The sequence below is a fragment of the Microtus ochrogaster genome, chromosome 8, assembly GCF_000317375.1.
Source record: "Microtus ochrogaster isolate Prairie Vole_2 chromosome 8, MicOch1.0, whole genome shotgun sequence".
In the NCBI taxonomy this organism is placed as follows: domain Eukaryota; kingdom Metazoa; phylum Chordata; class Mammalia; order Rodentia; family Cricetidae; genus Microtus; species Microtus ochrogaster.
The window spans coordinates 25,105,278-25,122,147 of record NC_022015.1 but is presented as its reverse complement, the minus strand read 5'-3'; the positions used below and the strand labels follow the sequence as shown (position 1 = coordinate 25,122,147).

General features: G+C 50.4%; 1 protein-coding gene across 3 annotated transcripts in view; it reads left to right on the top strand.

The window, feature by feature from the left end:
• The first annotated feature begins 2,462 nt into the window (after positions 1–2,462).
• The window catches only part of Chst15 (carbohydrate sulfotransferase 15), an 84,185-nt gene continuing 69,777 nt past the window's right edge, over positions 2,463–16,870 (top strand). The window contains exon 1 of one of the 3 annotated variants that reach the window (XM_026781660.1): positions 2,463–2,686. The gene's annotated coding sequence lies outside the window, so the exon portion shown is untranslated. The other 2 variants (XM_005351394.3, XM_026781659.1) reach the window with 2 other exon arrangements.

Below are 16,870 nucleotides of genomic sequence, written 5' to 3'. Positions count from 1 at the left end.
GAGGGCCACTAGAATAGGACACAGCAAGCCTGGCCTCACAAGAGCACTTCTAGCCTCTGGCCTAATCGTTCCCCAATATCTCATTGTCCTTCCCCACAAAAAAAAAAGGCAAAAGTCAAGTCGCTAAGAGGAGCAGCCCTTTCACCATGAGGTGGTGGCAGGGGAGATGTATGTCACTGATACCGCTGAGAAGTGTGTCAGCCAAATGTGCATATGGTGAAATGTAATCCTCGTCGTGACACGTCAGGAGAAACTTCAACTATAGGATTTGGAGGTGGGGCCTCTGGGAGGTGATCAGAATAAGGATATCAGAGTGGGAAGTCTTAGGATTAGGTACTTGCTTTATAAGAAAAGGAAGACAGAGAAGACACACAGACACGTGGCTCCCTGCTGTGTGATGGTCTGAACTACTTTGGAAGCCTGCCAGTAAAAAAAGAACTCTGCCAGATCCTGGCTCTTGAGCCCCCAGGATCACGAGGTAAACAAACCCCTTTTCTTTAGTGTTAGCCAGCTTCAGGTATCTCGTTATAGTGACACAAATGTACGGGTGGGACCACTGTGGAAGATTGAAGAGCTGGGATTAATAATTCAATGGACCAATAGCGGCTCAGAAAGAAGGGACTTATGCAGAATTAGTTAGTAGGTATTGGAAGTAGGATTTGAACCCAGGCAACAACTCCCTCTCTCCCCCCAATCATGACAACCTGGGAATGAATGCTGAGGAGGCCGTGTTTACTGTCTTAAACTTTCTGTGTTTGTTTCTTATGAATTGCCAAAGGCCTACCAGCACTAGTCTCTCCCCGTTGCTATCCATCCATCCCTCACTCCCTCTCTCTACTCACCCAGGGCTTGTGGGTGTTGTTAGAGCCTTTTGGGATAACAGGCAATACTTGGATAATTTTTTGAAGTTAATGTTGAGCGAGGAAAAGAAAGAATTCCTTTTCCAGGTAATCGCAGGAACATGTATAATACTGTTGGAAAGTCCCGGTGGAACTCATATCAAAGCAGCACAGGGATTTTACTTAAAAACAATTTGCTCCCATGTCAGCTGTGATTTCTGACACCTGAATTTGAAAGTCATCTGGGTGGGCCCAGCGCCATCTCCATAATGGGGCATGTATTGGAAAGCCCCCATACGTGTGGCCCGGGGATCATGTTCCACACACTCTTACAGGAGGGGATTTCCTCCTTGCTGTTTCCAAAGAACCTTCCCTGTGTTTGCTTAAACCGGCTGCACACCCTGCTCTGACAGCTGCCTGGCCCAGGACTCTGCTTGCCGGCGCCTGCACAACCCACCCTCTTTAACAGCAACCTGCACTGTGTCCCAGCGCAATTACTCGAATATATAAATGTTACTGAAAGGCAGTCTTTTCTCCGGAGCTAATAAATAAGCCCCAAAGCCACAACGTGTGTAAGACCATGAAAAATGGCATCATTATCTATTGGGAATTGTGAACTCTGCAAAAACCAGCTCATTGTATTTTTAGGAAAAAAGGTTTTTGTTTAAAAAAAAATAATAAAGACCTCCAAATCGCTAGGCCGAGTCTACACGGGAAACAGCAATAGAGTCTGCTGACTAGGGGAGGGGGGAGCCCGGCCTCATTGCTTCATTAATCTTTCTTTGCGGATCTTTATGTAAGAGGCAGTATTTGTTGGAAAACAAGACAGGGGTTTTGAAGAACTCCCTTGTCATTCACGGTTCCCATCTGCAGTTATAATCCTCTGATTGTGACCTCTGAGTCAGTTGCCATGGAGGCTGAGCCAGAAGTTTATGACTTCAGGGTGATAGTAGCTTCTAAGGCATGAGGTGCAACCTCCAGCAAGAGAGAAGGGGGACTCTCATTGTCTAGAAACACCTTTCTTACATGTTCCAGCATTCTACAGTTTAGAGAGTGGTTTCCCTATTGCTTCGAGAAACAAGGTGCTGGATTCTGGCCATGGGAACAGACTGTGGCTTCTATCCTGTTCCCAGAGTCTGGGTTGGGTGCTCCTGAGGCTTTCCCGAACAAGCCTTAGGAGTTTAAGGTGTCTTTACACCAACCGATTTGCATCTTCAGCCCACAGTATGGGGAGGGGGGCGTCCACTGGAACCCTTCCTTGGAGCAGCCCCCCGTGGGCCACTGCGGCAGTCAGTGGTGCTCAGTGTCCTGCAGAACCTTACCTCTCAAAAGAAGCAGACCTACAAGGCTAAAGAGCTAGGCAGCCTTTGTAGGATGCAAAAATACAACAGAGGGCGCCGAAACCACCAGCGTCAATGGCCTTGAATATCAATGTATGGGCTGCCTCTGGACCGCCAAGTTCCTTAAAACTGTCTCTGGTAGCCTGGGTCACAGCCACACACACCAGGTTTCGGTTTTGCCTTTTCAGAGTTACCGCAACACACAAACTGTATTTACTTGCAGGGCGAGGGGGCGGGGACCAAACCCACCGCTCAGTGGGGCGCGCACGCCTTGATCTCGCATTCCAGACTCGAGCTGCTGTGTGTCAGCGCGACATGGGACGGGGGGGAGGGTTCTCTTCAGAGGTTTCATTCGCCATCTGCTAGTCACTCCCAAACTTTTTCCTCCTAGCGCTCGTGGAGTCAGGTTGATGCGCCCTGGATGACGGGCGCTAGGCGCGGGGCTGGGTGCGCGCTCCCGCGGAGTCGGAGCTGCAGAGGCTTCTGAGCTCGTCTTGGGCTTTTCAGGTACAAGTTGGGTGCGGGCTGGGGGCTGCGAGAAGCGGCGCGAGGAGGTTTGGCTCGGGGTTCCGGTGCCCCTCTGCGGGTTCCGCTCCGGCTGGCCGGGACTGAGAGCTGGGAGTCCAGGTGGCGGGAGCAGTGCGCAGCCTCACTCCCCGCGGTGCTCCCGGCGTGGAGGCGGCGGCGGCCCAGGCAGACAATGAACTTGGAGCGCGCCGAGCTCTGGCAGGTTTGGGCCCGCACCCCTCGGTCGGGCCTCCACGCTCCAGGCTCAGTCCCCAGTAGGAGGCGTCCCTTTCACTGCTCAGTCCTGGCCGCGCTCTGGGTGCCCAGCGCGCTTGGGGGCCCTGCGGGAACGACTGCGGGTGGAGGCGCCGGGGCTCACACGCCCCCTCCCTAGCCAGAGCGAATGTGGCCCAAGCTCCGAGAAAGGGGATCGGGTGGTGGCGTGGTGGCGCTGTGGACAGCTGGAGGCCGGCGGAGGACGCACGCCGCGGGGCACGCACCGGCCGGCTGTCCCGCAGAAACGCCCCAAGGAGTCAGAATCCGCGCGACCCTGGGCCAGCCAGCCCTGGAAGCTGAAGGCGGAGAACCGCTGGATATAGGACCAATGGACAGACAGGTCGGCGATTTTCTGGAGCGAGTTCGCCGCGGGCAGAACTGGGGACCGGGGTTCTCCTAACCGTGCTCAATGCCCCTCCCCCGCACACTTTGGGGGAAGTTTACAGGCACAGCCTGGGGCAGGTACGTGGGCATCTCCCACCGTCTCTGGTACCGATGGGAGCCGCCTCGGAAACCCGGGCTGTAGCTGCTATACGTCTCCCAGCAGGAAGGCACGTGTGGATTTGGGGGAACAGTTTCAGGCGTCGGCGTCTGTAGCACCAGGGTTCTTGAGGAGGGACTGTGGGAACAGGCCTGGGAAGAACGGATGGAGAGGCCTGAACTTTTTTACTCTCCGCTTTTTCCTTCGCCCCTGTCCCCTAGTCCCCGAAGCGGCCTGACTAAGGAGTCTGGTGGTGTCCTCGGCCAGCTGAGGAATAGCGGGTAGAACGAGGCTTGTCTGAACCGGGCCGCGGGGCGGCGGCGACTGCCGCCCGGAGCCGGGAAGGCAGCGGCCCGGACTTGGGGGCGACGCTGGGGTTGGCGATGGCGTGCTAATCGGTGGGATTGTGTGCGCCGGTGGAGAGGAATCGAGGGTTGTGGTGGCTGGTGGCAGGTCTTGGCGCACTTGGCCGGGTGGAGCCCCTTGGGATTCTGGATGGCGCCGGGGCGAGGGGAGCCAGGCTTTGCAGGGAATGAATGGAGAGCTGGGGAAGCGCCTGATTTCTTCTTCGGGCGAACTGATTGGCTGGCTTGCGCTCATCAGTGTCCACATTTAGGATTCCAAGGTCCCGCTCACCCTTGTTTGACTGCTCCATCACGATCTGAGTGTCCACGTTGCTTGCCTGTCTTGAGGGGCAGACAACGCTGCTGGAGTAGCGACTGGAGCAGCCCAGTATTGGGACTGGGTTGCCTGCTGCTAGGCTGCTGGCTGGTGGCCGGGACATTGGCGCCTTTAGTAAGCGCTCTTGCTGGTGGCGGGGAGTCTGGGGGTTGGAACCAGCTGCTGGGGGGTTGGGGGGGGGGGCTCTTGTCCTGCGTCTCCTAGTAAATCTGCTGAACGCCTTCACCTCATCCGTGATGAGTACAGTTTTCAGGAATGAAGTTCAGGAAAGCCTTGTGAGGGCTTGTGGTCAGTGACTCCCTGAGGTTGGTTGCCCATTATCAACTGCTACTTCTGACCGGTGGGGTGCCTCTGTTACTGAAGCCTAGCTTTTCAGTGTACCCATCTTTTGCAATGCCTGACTGAATGGTGTGGATCACATCCCGGGATTGGAGTGATCATACCAATAGGCCCCCTGAGAACATCTGTATCCTCCTCCACTGTGGTTGCCCCGAGGGGAGATGAAGCTTAGAGGTTTTCCCAAAGTTTCTCTTGAAGTCCCTCTGTTCTCCACCAGAAATTTCCTCTCAGGTGCCTCCTCTCAAAATCAAGACCTCTTCTTCAGAATATGGCATTTTCTGCTTTTACCAAGTGTTTGTTGATATGTGAACACACACACATCATATGGTTTTGTTCAAAGTAGGCTGGGAATAAAAATGCTTTTTGGGTTGGATTTTGCCAGCAAGTTTACTTCCCCCCAAACTAAAGAAAAACTGAAGATTTTTTTTTCTTTGTTGTCACCTCAAGAGAGGTGAAGTGGCTTGCTTATGTTTCCCTACTAGGGCATGGGTGAACAGGAAGACTTAGGTCCAACCTTCTTCCCAAGGTCTCACTCCCCCAGGAACTATCTTAGGATCCCCTGAAGGAAACACAACGCTGGAGGAGGCTGGTCTGTCATGCTTTTCTCTGATGTACGAAACCTGGGCCACTGTCCTACCCAGGGATCTAGTGCTGTTAACAATGGGTGCTGTGAGGGCCACTGTTCCTTCTACACCCTGTCTTTGCTTGCATCTGAAGAGAGGCTTCCCTTTCTCCCATTCCCAAGAGAGTAATCCTTGCATCAGGAAGGAGCCAGAAAAAGAGGGAAAGGTTGGGCCAGTGGCAACTAGATTGTGCCTATTCAGTGCCTTGAGAAGAACAATCTCAAATTAACCAGTTGGGCCTCAGGAGCTGGGAAGCTTTGAAGTTGCAGAGAACAAGCTGGGGATCTGCATGGTGGTGGTGGTGGTGTGTTTGTGTATGTGCGTATGCTGTGGAGAGGAGAGAGATAGATAGATGCCTTGAACAGGTGAGTGACACAGCAGGAAGCCTCCACTGGGCTCCAGCTAGTTGGGAAAAAGCAGAGTCCATGGGTCTTGTTAATTTCCGAACAGTTTTTTTTTCTTTTCCTTTTTTTTATTGAAGAAAAAAAAATTTCCGCCTCCTCCCAGCCTCCCATTTCCCTCCCCCTCCTTCTCCTCTTCTTCCCCTCCCCCCAGTCCTCTCCCCCTCCCTCTCCAGTCTGAAGAGCAGTCAGGGTTCCCTGCCCTGTGAAAAGTCCGAAGTCCTCCCCCCTCCATCCTGGTCTAGGAAGGTGAAGCTCCAAACTGGCTAGGCTCCCACAAAGCCAGAACATGAAGTAGGATCAAGACCCAGTGCCATTGTCCTTGGCTTCTCAGCAGCCCTCATTGTCCGCCATATTCAGAGAGTCCAGTTTTATCCCATGCTTTTTCAGTCACAATCCAGCTGGCCTTGGTGAGCTCCCAATAGATCAGCCCCACTGTCTCCGTGGGTGGGTGCACCCCTCTTGGTCCTGACTTCTTTGCTCATGTTCTCCCTTTTTCTGCTCCCCATTGGGACCTTGGGAGCTCAGAACAACAACTTTGAGATATCATCTTACATCTGTCAGAATGGCTAAAATCAAAAACACCAATGATAGCCTTTGCTGGCGAGGTTGTGGAGGAAGGGGTACCCTCATCCATTGCTGGTGGGAATGCAAACGTGTGCAACCACTTTGGAAATCAGTGTGGCGGTTTCTCAGGAAATTGGGGATCAACCTATCCCTGGACCCTGCAATGCCACTCTTGGGAATATACCCAAGAGATGCCCAATCATATGACAAGGGCATTTGTTCCGAACAGTTCTTAAGCCTGGGTATGGATGCGTGGGCTGGAGTCTAAGGATGATAGAGGTGAGGCAGTGGTGGCAGTGGTGGCTCTGTGTTGAGATGTCAGAGAAGACTTAAACTGTATAGACAAGTGATGGTCCACATGGGCTCACACACTGGCATCTACTTGTCTTGCCTGGAGCTAGAGGAGGCCTGCCCAGGCTTCTCTACATGCTCTGTGTCGTGGGCCCCACAGCTAGTCCATGCACCCCCATCAAGAGCAGTGAGACTTTGCGTAAAACATCTTGTCTGCTGGTTTACTGAATAGACCCCATAGTTGCGCCTAGGGATGCCATGGGAATAAGACAGAGTCCCTGCTCTCTCTTAGGACAGGCAGACAGACTTGCCAGTGTCATGTGGACAGATGATCCTTCAGCTGCAGGCCTCGGAGTGAGAGTAAGTCAAAGCCAGTGTAAGAGAGGGATTGGCTGTGGGGACAGGGGAAAAGCCTGGTGTGGGTGGATCTTCATGGCTACTATGCTGGCTTGGGTCTCTTACAAACTCTCAGATGAGGACACTCTTTGGGGTTGGCAGCTGTTGCTTCTGTCTACACCTCTTGAGCCTGTCCCCTTCCTGGAGCCTCAGCCGGCCCCTGTTTGTAGAGATGCCATTGGAAGACCATCCATATGAGAGATGTTTTCAATTCTAAAGGTAGAAACTGTGTTTTCAAAAGTTGTAGCAGGCTTGGGAGTGTCCTACATCCAAGCAGATGTGTCTTCAGTAGTGTGTGACTTAGAAGTGACTGTTGAGTCACTGGGAATAAGAACGCAACCCATGTCACTTTCTGGGCTGTAAGTTCGGGAGGCTCAGGTACCGTGGATATTAAGTTACTTCAAAGGGCAGTTGGGTCCTCCAGCTGGGAATAAAGAGATCTTGTTTGTTCTTAGCTGGTCGAGTATTCAGAGACAAGGCGTTTCAGCTTACACAGTGGGTTTCTTTATTGTCCTCACATATTGGGTCCTGTGTGTTCCCCGAAACTGCTTCTCCTCTGAAACACTATGATGAAATGATGCATGCGAAGACCCCGGCTCCCCACATCCTGAGGAGACAATAAAGGTGGCGGTTACATACTTAGTTTGTCCAGCCTAATATCCAGGAAGAGAAGGGTTGGTGTCGATGTGGCCAATAGGAATTGTTTTCCTAAAACACGAGAATCCAGGAGCCCCTATACATTCACAGCTGGCCCTGTGCTAGGCAGGTCCCACAGATATACGTATCCTTTCGTCTCTCTTAGAGGTCCAGGGGAGGGTAAGGGAGACCCTCCCCATGGTTTTGATTATTCCTATGTGCAGGGAGGATGGGTGAAGGGGGGATGGGCCAGTCCTCACTCCAGGAGAAGACTGTGTTTCCGTGAGTGGAATTAACAGTGGAGGGGAGTTGGCAAGTGGGAAGAGGTTTCTGTCCTTTACAGAATTTGCAGGGATGCAGAGAGAAGGGGAGCATCGTCTCCCCCCCACCCCCATCCCAATGGTTGAAAGCAGCTCCGTGCAATATTTATGCATTCCCTTTAGGTGTGGCCCTGGGCCAGGTGCATGGGGGCAGAGAGTCAGCTCTCAGCACGCAGTTCCTGCACAGCAATGAGATTAGTGGGCGAGGCAGAAGTTGTGCAAGTCAGAATTACATAATGCGGCTGACAGGCGTCTTCGAGGGGCCTTGGGAGAGTGCAGTGGCAGTCTGGTGAGTGCCTTGGAGATTGGAGCCTTCGGATGATTTCGCCCAGGTGTCCTATAAAAGAGTTAAGTCCCTGCCAGGTGCTGGGAACAATGCCTGGTAAATAGCACTCCGTGAGCATTGGATTGTGTAATTATTTCTTTTCTAGAACTCCTAGCATGATAGAGGAATATCTCTGAGGCCTAAAACTGCATAGCACCCCTAAACCGTGTATCCTTAGAGCAGCGGTTCTCAACGTGTCGGTTGTGACCCCATTAAGGGGTCAAATGACCCTTTCACAGGGATCACTTGAGATCATCAGAAAACAGGTATTTATTTTATGATTCATAACAGTAGGAAAATTACAGTTATGAAGTAGCAGCAAAATGATTTTATGGTTGGGGGGGTCACTACAACATGAGGAACTTGTACTTAGGGGTTTCAACATTAGGAAGCCTGAGAGTCACTGCCTTAAAGCATCATGTTCTCTATCTAATCTAGTCCACCTTGAGGCCATCGCTAGGAATGTAGTTCAGTGGTGGAGGACTTGCCTAGCACGTGCAAGATAAAAAAAATAGAAAAGCATTAGAGAGAGAGAGAGAGAGAGAGAGAGAGAGAGAGAGAGAGAGAGAGAGAGAGCGCGCGCTGGGGAGCCCCTTATTGCCTTGTCCCAGCTATATTTCCCAAGGCTGTGGCTTTAACTCTCCCAGACATCTTCTCATCTGTGCAGGGAGGGGACAGGGTACCCACTAAAAGGGGCACCCTCTGTGCCCCTTTTAGTGGCCCTGTAGGTAGGCTGTAGGTGCCTGACTATTTGATGCTGTCCAGGCCATCCTCCAGGAAGAAAAAAATGTGCTGGAGTAGCTGGCCTTTGAACATCACATCTTGAGCCCCTCTCTGAGTCTGAAAGAACCTAAGAGGGAATGGATGTGGAAGGGAGCTCCTGGCGAGGGCAGGTGCTCCTGACACCTCGTTTACATTTCTAGAACTCATCTTGGTTCAGGCATTTTAGACTTCTGGGGAAAGTAATGCTGGCAGATCCTCAAAAGCAGAGGGTGTCGTTTAAAAAAACGGAAACTTGGATACTGTCCAGAATTGTGTTTGTGGTAGAAACACTGAAGCAGGCGGCCTAGTCACCCAGGTGTCTGGAAAATACCCCAACATGGGCAGATAATTAGATACAGGCTGGGCACCATTATGTTTTCCTTACCGTGTTCTGGGGCCGATGGTTTCACATTTTCTCTGGAAATGGAATATGTGCCTGCTGGGCTATTTTGTTCCCTGTGGTCAAAAAGATAGTGGTACAGCCACCTAAGAGGAAGATGGGCCAGGATGGATCTGTCGTACTTTTCTGTGCCCTCGTAGCTAGCTACCCTAGGGGTACTGGGCCCGTGGCACCTTTATCACGCCGCCCAACCCTGCATTTCAGAGTGAAAGTGATCGGGGGAGGGAAGTGACACACTGTTGATGAATGGGGCTTGGAGCATGCCTGCACTTTCTACGCTTGTGAGCGAGCTCAGCTGATTGGAAGAATAGCCAGCACTTCTGGTCAGCCTGTTTAGGGACACAGTGCATTTTCCTAGCTCAGGGGCTGGACCCCCAGCCACTCAGAAAAGCCACCTAAGGTCCCCGGCAGAGCCCATCCAGCAGCTTCATGGTAATTCCGATTCAAGTCCCTGCTGTGGTTTTCCATCTCATTCCCATGACCCTGGACAAGGCTGAATGTATCACAGTTTTCTCATGTGACAACTGCTGCCTGGTGAGTGGTTTATTATGACCAGTATACGCTGGGGTTCAGGGATCTTCCTCAGATCCAGCCAGTTTTCTGGTGGAACTCAAATGTGACTTTGTTCCTATCTGAAGCTGAGGTTGGCATGTATGCTGAACCAGTATGGTGGGTGAGGTATACTACAAAACAGGGTTTGACGGACTCCGTAGTCTGCACACATGGGAGGCTTCAGTCCCTTCTGGATAGCCACTTTCCTCCTTGGGGTAAGCAGCAGGAGAGGTGAGGCAGGCAGTGACGATCTGTGTCTTCTGTATTCTTGGGACTGTGCAGCTACTTCCCGGCATAGACACTTTTCTCGCAGGCAGGAAGCAACGTGCTGAGCTTAGTGTCTGGTCCATGGTGGAGAGTTGGTGTTGCTTTCATAGCACAGCGGCTGCACCTGAATCTACTGCTGTTTCAGCTACTGACTGGCTCAGCAATTCCTGCCCCATTGCTCAGGCTGAGGCCTGATGGGACTTCTGCATCCTGCCGGAACTGCCACTGCCTCTGCAGCCTAATGTAATTTTTAACTAAGTCTCTACCATTCTATTTTACCAATAAAAATTCAGGAGTCAGATACTGGGGTAAACCTGCTAGCTCAGAGAGGCCAAGAAGAAACCAGTTGACCTTCCTTCTTAGCCAGCGGCCCAACAAGAAAGCTCCCCTTAGCTGTCCCAAACTCAAAAGTCTCTCCTCACTACTTCCTGTGCATGTCCCTCTCAGGTTTCCAGACTCCCCCTAACTCTCGATGGCTACTTCCTGTCAACTATATCCTGGCTCCGCCTCTTGCCTCAAGGTTGATTTTAGTTAATTAGCACCATCTTGGGGTTCACAGTGTGATCAAATATCCAGTAATAGGTTGGTCTGTGTCATCTCTTCGGCATGTGGTGGGCAGGGTGGCCGTAATGTGCTTGCGATGTATCAGTTCTGTGTTATTATCTGCTTTGACCACAGACTTCAAGGCTACATTCTAACCTGAATGCAGTTCACTTGGATGGAGGTAATGGCTGCTGCTAGCTAGAGAGCTTTTCTTTCCTTCTTTCCTGGCCCCTCAACTGGAAGTGGGCCTCTCCCTCCCCCTGTTTCTCCTTTTTGTCTTGCTCGGTCCTTGAGATTGGTCTCAAACCGATGGACTTGTGCTATGCTGTCTCGGTCTTCCAAGTGCCGGGCTGTTGTCATCCAGCATGCCTGCCACTGGCCTGCACGTCTACTGGGTAGTTCTGTCTTTGTGACAAGTTCCCTGACGAGCTAGCCTAGACTTGGCTGTACCCAAGTCCCCTCGCCACCGGGAAGGGGAGCCCCTGCATCTGTCTGTTCTTCCTTGTGTCCCAACCGTTGCCTTAGCATCACCACTATTAGGAAGCCCAGCTGGCCACTGTCATGTGCCTTCTTGTCCCATCCATGTGCAGCCTTCCTCCTCTGAGCTTCTACAATTCCACTCCTTTGTATTTCTTGCTTTTGAGTTTTTTCCATGTGTAGCGTGATCTGACTTTCTGGGTAATGTCTGTTTGCCTGGTCTAGTGGGCCCCTTATCAGTGAGGAGGCTGTCCCTTCTCACTTTCTCATGGCTGGCTCTGCTCCTAGTTGAGAGTGATTGTCATGTATCGAATCTGTACATCAGTTTACAAAGATCTGTCTGAGAGCCAGTCTCTGGAGGGTGCTCGTATATGTCCAGAAGATAGGGATTCTGAGCTTGGTGTCATGACCCAGGAGTTGACACTTGGTGACCTTCTAGAAGAGCCTGGTGTAATGACGCTGGACTCCTGGCATCTTCTTGGAGCAGTTATTTTTAAGAACAATCACTGCCTTTTTTTTTGGTGCGTCTTGAGAGTTGTGGGAAGAATGTTATGGGGATTTGGTTGCTGTTCCAAGAATATAAACAAGGGTCATCCACTCAGGCAAGAGCCAGGGTCTGTTAGCATTTTGTGTGCCTGGAACATATAGCTTGTCTTAAGGTTCCAGGATCCTTTGTTTGGAATGTAAATATTTACATTAAAAATATAAAGCTTGTCCTGGTGTATATTTTTAGTGACTGTAATTTCTAAACCCCAAATCAGACTATTAGTCTACAGAGGATTTTTCTCCTCCAATTTGTGAACCTGTTTATATAAAGAGTCTTCCAAATGTACACATACCAGACCGTGTTTACTTTGTGTGCATGAGGGATCTCCAGGCCTCCAGGAAAGTGCTGGCCCCGGACAAATCTGCATTGCTGGCGGTGAGTCTCAGTACACACAGCTGATCCTTCTGTATTTTTAGCGGTAGAGCTATAGGGAACAGTAGCAGCCTTTGGGACCATTCCTCATGGCATCATCTAACCCTGATTTCTGGGTCCATTTCCTGTTCATCTAGGTAGGGGCTGACTTGGTGGTCCTGTTCGATCCCCATGTCATTTCACTGTGCATGTCATTTCAGAGGTGTTTATTGCTCTAGGAAAACATCCAGGAGAATCATCTTGGAACCCTTGTGGACCCATTGCTGGGTTGGTGTTGAACTGTGGAATCTGTGTGACAATTTCCTCTCTCATCGTCTTTGGGGGCAATTTTGCTTTTCGTTCGTCCTCTGGAGACGAGCCCAGGTCTGTCAAATGTTTGCTTGCCTTTCTGGCCTGTCTTATTTTCCGGGTTCAAGGCTAGTGGCTGATGGGAACTGGCCTCGACCATCTGCCCTGCGTGGGGCAAGGTCACTTCTGGGACTTCCTCTCAATCAGTCCTGGATGGAGAACGTCGCAGGGTGAAAAATGTCTTCCTTGTACATCTGGATTCTTGACTGGGTTACAAGAAATTAAACTGACATAAGACAGATGGACAGATGGAGGAACATAGCTGCTTATATCCACATCGTTGGGTCACCAACTAGGACAGGGGATGAAGGGACTGATGACTGAAGGCCTTCCCGAGCTGGAGAAAGGAGCAGGGCTTGAGGGTGTGCATGTGTGTGTGTGGGGGATGGCCACACAAATTACAAGAGGATAAGGGCACTGTCACTGCCAACAGAGTCTGTGTTGTGTGGCTCAAGTCTCAGTAACTAACGCCATCTTAGGAACAACCACCAGGACACACTGACCAAAGCCTGGAGGGGACTCTCAGCACAGACCTTCTGCTAGAGGACCCTCGCCTGGCACACAAAGGGCCCAGAGGAACCCTCAGTCTCTATCCTCTTTCTCAAGTGGCCTCTGTTCGAAGGAGCCAGCGTATCAAGCATGTTTCATTGGTACTTCAGTTTGAGTGTGAAATGTTCCCCACAGACTCGTGTGTCTGGACACGTCGTTCTAAGCTAGTGGTGTTGTTGGGGAAGTTGTAGAAGCGTTGGAGGTGCCTAGCTGGTAGAGGTAAGGTTGTAGGTAGGGCTCGAGGTTCTAGGCCGTCTCTGAGTCTGGCTTGCATCTTGCGCTTGCTGATTGGCAACCAAGACATGATAAGCTCTGGCAGCTGCAGAGAAAGCCTTTCCTGCCATGATTGGTTGTAGCCCCTGAGCCACGAATCCAAACAAATTCTTCCTTAAGTTGCTTCTGTCAGGCATTTAGTCTTAACAATGAGAAAACTTCACTAGGAAATCAGTATTGAGAATGGGATTGTGGTTGTGATAACCCTGACCATATGGTCTGTGGGTTTTCAGAACTGGTTTACAGGAGAAACGTGGACGAGTTTAAAAATCCCTAGACTAGCTGAGCAGAACTTACTAGGTCTTCTGATGGGAGTCTGGAAGACGAGAACACCAATACGAATGGTGGACAGTAAAGGTTGGGCTCAGGAGAGGGGAAAAAAAGATTCCCTCTGGGCAAGAGGTTGTTTATGTTGCATTCTGGCAAGGAACTTGGCCTTGTTCTGTCCTTGTTCTGAAAGTTCAAGAGTGGTTGAATGAAATAGAAATGGCCTAACTCATTAGTGGAGGAAATTTGAAGACAACACAGCAATCAGACCAAGACATGGTTAGTGCTCGCTGCTTTTAGCAAGGTGGAGAAAAAAAGATGTAAAAAATGAATGGTTTGGCCAGGAAAGGGTTGTGCTTTTGTTTAAGGTCCTGGACAAGGCAGATCCTGGCAAATCAGACTGGACTATTAAAGAGATGAGTGCCATTCAAGAGAAATTGCAGCTCTTGCCCCAGGACAGTGGAAATGGTACCTTGAAGGCAAGATCTCACTTATGGAAGACTCCAGGGTATGACAATGTGAACCAGTGGGAGAAGAAATCACTTAAGAAGATAAAGCCTCCAGGTTACCCCAGTCCAGCAGGGTTGCCTAGGGAGGTGTTTCCCCAGGTGCAGCCCTCCAGGCGCTTGGGGCTGCTGCAGCCAAAAGTCCCTGGGAGCCAGGCTTTATTTTGAGCTTTTGGCAGAATTTGGCTTTGTCCAAATTGTGCCGATTTTGCAAACATGCAAAATTCAAGAGCCCTGGGGTGGTGGAGGCTTGCACCAGGGTTCCAGAAAACAGCCGTGAAGGACAAGCAACACACAGGAAAATCGCATTCTGAGTGCAGAGCTCCTCAAAGGTTTACCTGTGAAGCCGTGGAGATGAAGCTCAAGCTGCAGTGGAGACTGGGGATGTTTACATCCCAGGAAAAGGGATGCTACAGGCACTGAGCCAAACCTAAGCGATGCCAAAGGGGCTGCATGCTTTAGAGGTGACAGGATTTAAGGGTGAGGTTGCTCAAGCCTATTAGAGTCCAGATGCCTCCATTGAAAGCCTTGAGTGATAGATGTGAAGCTACAGGGTTTGTTTGTCTTGTCCTGCTGGGTTTTTGGTGATGCCTTAGTCGGTCTTCCCTTGCAGTGTTTTTCTGTTCCTTTCTGTTAGAATGGGAATGTTTATTTCACACCAATGTGTGTTTAAAACATGTTACTTGGTGTTTGCTATTAGAAGGACTCATGGTTAAGAGAGTGCATGAGTCGCGGAAGGTACTTTGGACTTTTGAACAGTGTTGGAACTTTGAGACTACAGGGACTTCTGAAGTTCGGATGGATGCATTTTACATTATGAGACGACCAGGGCCTTATGTAGGGTAGCTCTGCAGGCTCACTTGTGTGAATACTCAGTCCCCAGCTGGTAGCACTGTTCTGGGAGACTGTAGAACTTTTTGAAATGGGGTCTAAGTGGCAGCTGGGTGATCATAGGGACAGAGCTAGATAATTGTAGCCTGGCTGTCTCTCTGCCCCTAGTTCTGTGCTTGCTGGTTGGCTACTGAGATGCGAATAGGGTGGGCTGTAAGCTCCTGAGGCTGGATGGAGTTGCCTGTCTATAGCCTTCCCTACCATGATGGACCCTGAGCATCCTTTATGTAGCAGCCCCCTTCTCGCTGCAGGATGAAGGGCAAATGAAGGGGAGATGGGAGGACCCTAGAAAGGTGCTTTCAGGGCTCTCGCCTTCCCCCATCTCTGGTTCTCATCTCTGGCTCCTTTAGGAGCTAGAGTAGAGGGCCTCCATTGTCTTTGCTTTCCAGACAGCCCATGCATCTTATCTTAGATGAGGCTGCCTTTTTCTCCATCCACTGAACATGGATGGCTTGGGGCAAGGACTCGCCGAGGCACCAGGATCCATCTTTCCTTATTCATCTCTGTCTCTCAAAGGGAATGGAGTTCTGGGACTAGGAATGTCTGCTTGCCTGTTTGGGTGCTGAACCCCAAATGGAAGAGGAAGTCTGAGGAAGTGGCCCAAGGGCAGAAGAATAGAGTTCTGTGTTACACACCACCAAGCATGAAACTTCCCATTTCCCTTTGACCAGCCTTAGGTGACCTTCCTCACCCAAAGGACTTGTTATCTGGGCTTAGGAGTGAGGACCTTAGGGACATCTTGTGCGTTCTAAGGATTGAATTAAGGTAACACTATTCTTGTCTGTGCTTTATTTGGCTTGATTCACAATGGTGTGGCCCTTATTGTCTGCCACAGTTTTTTTTTTTTTTTAATACCGATAATACATTCCAGGGAGTTCCACCTCTTTCCAGTAATGGAAGCGTATTATGTCGGAAGTCAGGCAATAGTTGTTTCTAGGATGTGCTGAACTTGCCTAAGAAAATTATCAGGAGGACGAGAGGAGGGGTGAAAGGGTGCCCATTAATGTATCAGCCTGGCATTTGCATTGTGCTAACTCTGAGAAGCTATTTATACCCACTTGATAGCAGTTTCAGTGAGGTGCTGGGGGTGAGGGGTGGGTGGGATACCTGAAGCCAGAGAAGGAAGCTAGTGCTTTTGATCCCCTCTTCAGAATCATCTGTTAGGCCAAAGCAGGGAAAAACATTTGCTCCCTAGCCAACCATGGGGAGTCCACTAATCCTTTGCCCTGTGTGTGATTTGGCTCCGAATAAAAATGATGTATTAAAAAGCAGGTGAAGCCTCCTTGCTGTTTGAGTGGTGCAAGATAAATTTGCTTTCAGCTGTTGCAAACAAATCAATGGAAAAGCCGCCGGGCTGCTCACTTCTCCAGTCAGCAGGTTTTTGGTTTACAAGAGGAAGCCCTGACTATTCACAGGGCTTCCCCTTCAGATGGCCTAGGGACTGGCTGCCTCCCATATTCATATATGCAGAACATAGCTCTCATCCGGAGGATTTTGAAAGTCATACAGAAGGCCTTAAAAAGAAACCTCAGTCAATATTTTCTTTTAAAAGCAGTTTTTTTTTTTTTTGGCACTATTACACACCATGTTAGTGACTTTTCTCATTGTTGTGACAAAAATTTCAGACAAGAGTGACTTAAGAAGAAGGGGTTTATTCTGGCTTACAGTTGGAGGGCACAGCTCACATGGTGGGCAAGGCCTGGCAACAGGAGCACGAGGCAGCTGGGTGCATTGTAGCCACAGTCAGGAGGCAGACAGAGACCAGTGTTGGTGCTCAGCTTGCTTCTCCTTTTTATTCAGCCAGAGACCTGAGCCTGTGAGATGGTTCTACCCACAGTCAGGGTGGGTCTTCCTGTTCTAGTTGAGTCTTTCAGGAAACACCCTCATAGATACCCCACTGGTGCGCTTCTATGGTGATTCTAAATCTAGCCAAGTTGACAAGAGACACGTGCTATGTAGTTCATCCGTGTGAAATAGATAATTTAATGTTTTTCTGTGTATCCCATAGGTATGTGCACGACATCACAGCCAGTGTTATGGCATTTCACCCACTGAACAAGAAAACCCACACCCTTTGCTTACCACCCCCCCCCC